Here is an 8,977-nt window from a genome sequence, read left to right as displayed (position 1 = left end):
GCAGTAATATCTAACAAGTAATCTAACAATTTCTGTCACCTTCATCGTAAGGATCGGACCAAGGCGCAGCGTGAGTAGAGTTCCACATAATTTTAATAAATCGAAACTCACTGAACAAAAACAAACAACCAAAACAGAAACGCTACTGATGTGCCTGAAGGCAACTATACATAGACAAGATCCCACAACACAAAATGAGAAAAAATGGCTACCTAAATATGATCCCCAATCAGAGACAACGATAAACAGCTGTCTCTGATTGGGAAACATATCAGGCCAACAGAGACATACAAAAACCTAGACATACAAAGACCCTAGACATACAAAAACTAGAGTACCCACCCTAGTCACACCCTGACCAAACCAAAATATAGATCCATCGGACTGTGGACCGGCAGGAGGTTCCGGACTGTGGACCGTCAGCCGGAGGTTCCGGACTGTGGACCGTCGCGGAGGTTCCGGACTGTGGACCGTCGCCGGAGGTTCCGGACTGTGGACCGTCGCCGGAGGTTCCGGACTGTGGACAGTCGCCGGAGGTTCCGGACTGTGGACCGTCGCCGGAGGTTCCGGACTGTGGACAGTCGCCGGAGGTTCCGGACTGTGGACCGTCGCCGGAGGTTCCGGACTGTGGACCGTCGCCGGAGGTTCCGGACTGTGGACCGTCGCCGGAGGTTCCGGACTGTGGACAGTCGCCGGAGGTTCCGGACTGTGGACCGTCGCCGGAGGTTCCGGACTGTGGACAGTCGCCGGAGGTTCCGGACTGTGGACCGTCGCCGGAGGTTCCGGACTGTGGACAGTCGTTGGAGGTTCCGGACTGTGGACCGTTGTTGGAGGTTCCTGACGGGAAACTATCGCCGGAAGCTCTGGACTGGGAACTGTCGCCGGAAGCTCTGGACTGGGAACTGTCGCCGGAAGCTCTGGACTGGGAACTGTCGCCGGAAGCTCTGGACTGGGAACTGTCGCCGGAAGCTCTGGACTGGGAACTGTCGCCGGAAGCTCTGGACTGGGAACTGTCGATGGAAGCTCTGGACTGGGAACTGTCGCCGGAAGCTCTGGACTGGGAACTGTCGCCGGAAGCTCTGGACTGGGAACTGTCGCCGGAAGCTCTGGACTGGGAACTGTCGATGGAAGCTCTGGACTGGGAACTGTCGCCGGAAGCTCTGGACTGGGAACTGTCCGGAAGCTCTGGACTGGGAACTGTCGCCGGAAGCTCTGGACTGGGTACTCGCCGGAAGCTCTGGACTGGGTACTGTCGCCCTGGAGCTCTGACTGGAACTGTCGCTGACTGGGAAGCTCTGGACTGGGAACTGTCGCCGGAAGCTCTGGACTGGGAACTGTCGCCGGAAGCTCTGGACTGGGAAACTGTCGCCGGAAGCCTGGACTGGGAAGCCGATGGAAGCTCTGACTGGGAACTGTCGCCGGAAGCTCTGGACTGGGAACTGTCGCCGGAAGCTCAGGACTGTGGAGGCGCACTGGAGGCCTGATGCGTGGGACCGGTACAGGTGGCACCGGGCTGAAGACAAGCACCTCAGGGCGAGTGCGGGGAGGAGGCACAGGGCACACTGGATTGTGGAGGCCCACTGGAGGTCTGATGCGTGGTGCCGGCACTGGTGGTACCGGGCTGGTGACACGGATCTCAGGGTGAGTGCGAGGAAGAGGCACAGGACGTACTGGACTGTGAAGGCGCACTGGAGGCCTGGAGCGTAGAGCTGGCACAATGCGTCCTGGCTGGATGCTCACTTTAGGTCGATATGGGCGGGGCGCTGGCACAGGACGCGCTGGGCTGTGAAGACGCACTGGGCTGTGAAGACGCACTGGGCTGTGAAGACGCACTGGGCTGTGAAGACGCACTGGGCTGTGAAGACGCACTGGGCTGTGAAGACGCACTGGGCTGTGAAGACGCACTGGGCTGTGAAGACACACTGGGGATATAGCGCGTAAAGCCAGTGCAGGATATCCTGGTCCGAAGAGGTGTACTGGAGACCAGGAGCGCTGAGCAGGCACAACCCGTCCTGTCTGGATGCCCACTCTAACGTGGCAAATGCGGGGAGCTGGAATAGAGCGCACCGGGCTATGAATGCGCACTGGAGACACCGTGCGCATCACTTCATAACACGGTGCCTGACCAGTCACACGCTCCCCACGGTAAGCTGGCTCACGTCTAAACCCTACCTCTGCCAATGTCACCTAGTTCATCCCCCAAAAATAATATTTTGGGGCTGCCTTTTGTGCTTCCGCTGCCCTGACTCCTCGCATCGTCACCGTTCCTCTTTCGCTGCCTCCGCCTGCTTCCATGGCAGGGTCCTGTCCCCTGTTAACCTCCTCTCCAGGTCCAGGATGTCCTCCACTCACTTTTCTCCCAGGCCCAGGATCCCTGCTCTCCTTGAACACGCTGCTTGGTCCATTGGTGGTGGGATCTTCTGTCACGTTGTCGAAGTATCGGACCAAGGCGCAGCGTGAGTAGAGTTCCACATAATTTTCATAAATCGAAACTCACTGAACAAAACAACAAACAACCAAACAAAACGTGACGCTACTGATGTGCACTAAGGCAACTATACATAGACAAGGTCCCACAACACAAATTAGGAAATGGCAACCTAAATATGATCCCCAATCAGAGACAACGATAAACAGTTGTCTCTGATTGGGAACCATATCAGGCCAACATAGACATACAAAAACCCCATGACGTACAAAGGCCCTAGACATACAAAAATGAGAGTACCCATCCTAGTCACACCCTGACCTAACCAACATATATAGAAAAACATATATCTAAGGTTCAGAGCGTGACAATTTCACAACAACTACCTTATACACACACAAGTGTAAAGTAATGAACAAGACAATGTACAGTGCCTTGCGAAAGTATTCGGCCCCCTTGAACTTTGTGACCTTTTGCCACATTTCAGGCTTCAAACATAAAGATATAAAACTGTATTTTTTTGTGAAGAATCAACAACAAGTGGGACACAATCATGAAGTGGAACGACATTTATTGGATATTTAAAACTTTTTTAACAAATCAAAAACTGAAAATTGGGTGTGCAAAATTATTCAGCCCCCTTAAGTTAATACTTTGTAGCGCCACCTTTTGCTGTGATTACAGCTGTAAGTCGCTTGGGGTATGTCTCTATCAGTTTTGCACATCGAGAGACTGAAATTTGCACATCGAGAGACTGCATTAGTTTCCCTAGTTTAGGTCTGTGTGTGGCTGCATTAGTTTCTGTAGTTTAGGTCTATGTGTGGCTGCATTAGTTTCTGTAGTTTAGGTCTATGTGTGGCTGCATTAGTTTCTGTAGTTTATAACCTATATTGTTTCTATCTAAAACAAAATCTTCCAACTGGAATTTCTGGAAAACCTGGGAATTTTGGGAAAGTTTGAGGAATTTTCCAACCCTAGGATATACACTATTCCATAGAATTATTCCAAATGTACCTCTCCTACCTTCCTGAGGAAACCTCTGGTGTATGGGATTGTCCTCTTAAGCAATAAGGACAGAGGGGGTGTGGTATATGGCCAATATAATACAGCTAAGGGCTGTTCTTATGCACGACGCAACACGGAGTGCCTGGATACAGTCCTTAGACGTGGTGGGAGCTGGTTCGGGTCCTCGATAGGTTGCTAGTTCGCGTCCCAGTTTTGACTTGGTGGGAGATCTGTCGACGTGTGTGTGTTTGGGGGGGTTGAGAAGATGGAAAGAAGCGAACGAGAGAGATGAAGAGAATAGACAGACCAGGGAAGAGAGGAGGATGGTAGGAGATATGTCCTGGGCTAGTCCCCATGACTTGAAGAGAGGAGGATGGTAGGAGATATGTCCTGGGATAGTCCCCATGACTTGAAGAGGAGGATGGTAGGAGATATGTCCTGGGATAGTCCCCATGACTTGAAGAGAGGAGGATGGTAGGAGGTATGTCCTGGGATAGTCCCCATGACTTGAAGAGAGGAGGATGGTAGGAGATATGTCCTGGGATAGTCCCCATGACTTGAAGAGAGGAGGATGGTAGGAGGTATGTCCTGGGATAGTCCCCATGACTTGAAGAGAGGAGGATGGTAGGAGATATGTCCTGGGATAGTCCCCATGACTTGAAGAGAGGAGGATGGTAGGAGATATGTCCTGGGATAGTCCCCATGACTTGAAGAGAGGAGGATGGTAGGAGATATGTCCTGGGATAGTCCCCATGACTTGAAGAGAGGAGGATGGTAGGAGATATGTCCTGGGATAGTCCTCATGACTTGAAGAGAGGAGGATGGTAGGAGATATGTCCTGGGATAGTCCCCATGACTTGAAGAGAGGAGGATGGTAGGAGATATGTCCTGGGATAGTCCCCATGACTTGAAGAGAGGAGGATGGTAGGAGATATGTCCTGGGATAGTCCCCATGACTTGAAGAGAGGAGGATGGTAGGAGATATGTCCTGGGATAGTCCCCATGACTTGGAAAGAGAGGAGGATGGTAGGAGATATGTCCTGGGATATCCCATGACTTGAAGAGAGGAGGATGGTAGGAGATATGTCCTGGGATAGTCCCCATGACTTGAAGAGAGGAGGATGGTAGGAGATATGTCCTGGGATATCCCCCATTAATTGAAGAGAGGAGGATGGTAGGAGATATGTCCTGGGATAGTCCCCATGACTTGAAGAGAGGAGGATGGTAGGAGATATGTCCTGGGATATCCCCATGACTTGGAAGAGAGGAGGATGGTAGGAGATATGTCCTGGGATAGTCCCCATGACTTGAAGAGAGGAGGATGGTAGGAGATATGTCCTGGGATAGTCCCCATGACTTGAAGAGAGGAGGATGGTAGGAGATATGTCCTGGGATATCCCCCATGACTTGAAGAGAGGAGGATGGTAGGAGATATGTCCTGGGATAGTCCCCATGACTTGAAGAGAGGAGGATGGTAGGAGATATGTCCTGGGATATCCCCCATTAATTGAAGAGAGGAGGATGGTAGGAGATATGTCCTGGGCTAGTCACCATGACTTGAAGAGAGGAGGATGGTAGGAGATATGTCCTGGGATAGTCACCATGACTTGAAGAGAGGAGGATGAGAGACGATATGTCCTGGGCTAGTCCCCATTACTTGAAGAGAGGAGGATGGTAGGAGATATGTCCTGGGATAGTCCCCATGACTTGAAGAGAGGAGGATGAGAGACGATATGTCCTGGGATAGTCCCCATGACTTGAAGAGAGGAGGATGGTAGGAGATATGTCCTGGGATAGTCCCCATGACTTGAAGAGAGGAGGATGGTAGGAGATATGTCCTGGGATAGTCCCCATGACTTGAAGAGAGGAGGATGGTAGGAGATATGTCCTGGGATAGTCCCCATGACTTGAAGAGAGGAGGATGAGAGACGATATGTCCTGGGCTAGTCCCCATTACTTGAAGAGATGAGGATGGTAGGAGATATTGTTATGGGTGTAAGATGGCACAGTGATGCCATCTGGTGGTAAATGTTAATTACTGCAACTCCAGTGTTTACCGGTGTTCTTGAGATACCCGGATGTGTTGTAATGTACTGAACAAGACTGGTTACTCGCGTCAATGCCTCTGTCTCGTCATTTAACATTCAAACAGATATGTCCTGGGCTAGCCCCCATGACTTGAAGAAAGGAGGATGGTAGGAGATATGTCCTGGGCTAGTCCCCATGACTTGAAGAAAGGAGGATGGTAGGAGATATGTCCTGGGCTAGCCCCCATGACTTGAAGAGAGGAGGATGGTAGGAGATATGTCCTGGGCTAGTCCCCATGACTTGAAGAGAGGAGGATGGTAGGAGATATGTCCTGGGCTAGCCCCCATGACTTGAAGAAAGGAGGATGGTAGGAGAAGAATGACTTGAAGAAAGGAGGATGGTAGGAGATATGTCCTGGGCTAGCCCCCATGACTTGAAGAAAGGAGGATGGTAGGAGATATGTCCTGGGCTAGCCCCCATGACTTGAAGAAAGGAGGATGGTAGGAGATATGTCCTGGGCTAGCCCCCATGACTTGAAGAAGAGGATGGTAGGAGATATGTCCTGGGCTAGCCCCCATGACTTGAAGAGAGGAGGATGGGAGATATGTCCTGGGCTAGCCCCCATGACTTGAAGAAAGGAGGATGGTAGGAGATATGTCCTGGGCTAGCCCCCATGACTTGAAGAGAGGAGGATGGTAGGAGATATGTCCTGGGCTAGCCCCCATGACTTGAAGAAAGGAGGATGGTAGGAGATATGTCCTGGGCTAGCCCCCATGACTTGAAGAAAGGAGGATGGTAGGAGATATGTCCTGGGATAGTCCCCATGACTTGAAGAGAGGAGGATGGTAGGAGATATGTCCTGGGCTAGCCCCCATGACTTGAAGAAAGGAGGATGGTAGGAGATATGTCCTGGGCTAGCCCCCATGACTTGAAGAGAGGAGGATGGTAGGAGATATGTCCTGGGCTAGTCACCATGACTTGAAGAAAGGAGGATGGTAGGAGATATGTCCTGGGCTAGCCCCCCATGACTTGAAGAAAGGAGGATGGTAGGAGATATGTCCTGGGCTAGCCCCCATGACTTGGAAGAAAGGAGGATGGTAGGAGATATAGCCCCCATGACTTGAAGAAAGGAGGATGGGAGATATGTCCTGGGCTAGCCCCCATGACTTGAAGAAAGGAGGATGGTAGGAGATATGTCCTGGGCTAGCCCCCATGACTTGGAAGAAAGGAGGATGGTAGGAGATATGTCCTGGGCTAGCCCCCATGACTTGAAGAAAGGAGGATGGTAGGAGATATGTCCTGGGCTAGCCCCCATGACTTGAAGAAAGGAGGATGGTAGAGATATGTCCTGGGCTAGCCCCCATGACTTGAAGAAAGGAGGATGGTAGGAGATATGTCCTGGGCTAGCCCCCATGACTTGAAGAAAGGAGGATGGTAGGAGATATGTCCTGGGCTAGCCCCCATGACTTGAAGAAGGAGGAGGATGGTAGGAGATATGTCCTGGGCTAGCCCCCATGACTTGAAGAAAGGAGGATGGTAGGAGATATGTCCTGGGACTTGAAGAGAGTGAGTGATGAGGAGATAAGGTCCTGGGCTAGCCCCCATGACTTGAAGAAAGGAGGATGGTAGGAGATATGTCCTGGGATAGTCCCCATGACTTGAAGAGAGGAGGATGGTAGGGAGATATGTCCTGGGCTAGCCCCCATGACTTGAAGAGAGGAGGATGGTAGGAGATATGTCCTGGGCCCCCATGACTTGAAGAAAGGAGGATGGTAGGAGATATGTCCTGGGGTCCCCATGACTTGAAGAGAGGAGGATGGAGACGATATGTCCTGGGCCCCATGACTTGAAGAGAGGAGGATGGTAGGAGATATGTCCTGGGCTAGCCCCATGACATCTGAAGAAATGGAGGATTAGGAACTCCATGACTTGAAGAAAGGAGGATGGTAGGAGATATGTCCTGGGCTAGCCCCCATGACTTGAAGAAAGGAGGATGGTAGGAGATATGTCCTGGGATAGTCCCCATGACTTGAAGAGAGGAGGATGGTAGGAGATATGTCCTGGGATAGTCCCCATGACTTGAAGAGAGGAGGATGAGAGACGATATGTCCTGGGCTAGTCCCCATTACTTGAAGAAGAGGATGGTAGGAGGTTATGGGTGTAAGATGGCACAGTGATGCCATCTGGTGGTAAATGTTAATTACTGCAACTCCAGTGTTTGGGCTTGAGATACCCGGATGTTGTAATGTACTGAACAAGACTGGTTATGACTGTTGAAGAAAGGAGAAAGGATGGTAGGGAGATATGTCCTGGGCTAGCCCCCATGACTTGAAGAAAGGAGGATGGTAGGAGATATGTCCTGGGCTAGTCCCCATGACTTGAAGAAAGGAGGATGGTAGGGAGATATGTCCTGGCTAGCCCCCATGACTTGAAGAGAGGAGGATGGTAGGAGATATGTCCTGGGCTAGCCCCCATGACTTGAAGAAAGGAGGATGGTAGGAGATATGTCCTGGGCTAGCCCCCATGACTTGAAGAAAGGAGGATGGTAGGAGATATGTCCTGGGCTAGCCCCCATGAGAAGAAAGGAGGATGGTAGGAGATATGTCCTGGGCTAGTCCCCATGACTTGAAGAAAGGAGGATGGTAGGAGATATGTCCTGGGCTAGCCCCCATGACTTGAAGAGAGGAGGATGGTAGGAGATATGTCCTGGGCTAGCCCCCATGACTTGAAGAGAGGAGGATGGTAGGGAGATATGTCCTGGGCTAGCCCCCCATGACTTGAAGAGAGGAGGAGATGGTAGCCCCCATGACTTGAAGAGAGTGGTAGGAGATATGTCCTGGGCTAGCCCCATGAAGAGAGGAGGTCCTGGGCCCCCATGACTAGGAGCCATGACTTGAAGAGAGGAGGATGGTAGGAGATATATCCTGGCTAGCCCCCATGACTTGAAGAGAGGAGGATGGTAGGAGATATGTCCTGGGCTAGTCCCCATGACTTGAAGAGAGGAGGATGGTAGGAGATATATGCTGGCTAGCCCCCATGACTTGAAGAAAGGAGGATGGTAGGAGATATAGCCCCCATGACTTGAAGAGAGGAGGATGGTAGGAGATATATGCTGGCTAGCCCCCATGACTTGAAGAGAGGAGGATGGTAGGAGATATGTCCTGGGCTAGCCCCCATGACTTGAAGAAAGGAGGATGGTAGGAGATATGTCCTGGGCTAGCCCCCATGACTTGAAGAGAGGAGGATGGTAGGAGATATGTCCTGGGCTAGCCCCCATGACTTGAAGAAAGGAGGATGGTAGGAGATATGTCCTGGGCTAGCCCCCATGACTTGAAGAGAGGAGGATGGTAGGAGATATGTCCTGGGCTAGTCCCCATGACTTGAAGAGAGGAGGATGGTAGGAGATATGTCCTGGGCTAGTCCTCATGACTTGAAGAGAGGAGGATGGTGGGAGATATGTCCTGGGCTCATGACTGGGCTAGTCCCCATTAGAAAGGAGGATGGTAGGAGATATGT

This window comes from Oncorhynchus masou, unplaced genomic scaffold (genome assembly GCF_036934945.1).
Source record: "Oncorhynchus masou masou isolate Uvic2021 unplaced genomic scaffold, UVic_Omas_1.1 unplaced_scaffold_1052, whole genome shotgun sequence".
Taxonomy (NCBI): Eukaryota; Metazoa; Chordata; class Actinopteri; order Salmoniformes; family Salmonidae; genus Oncorhynchus; species Oncorhynchus masou.
Note: the sequence above shows the minus strand (reverse complement) of the source record.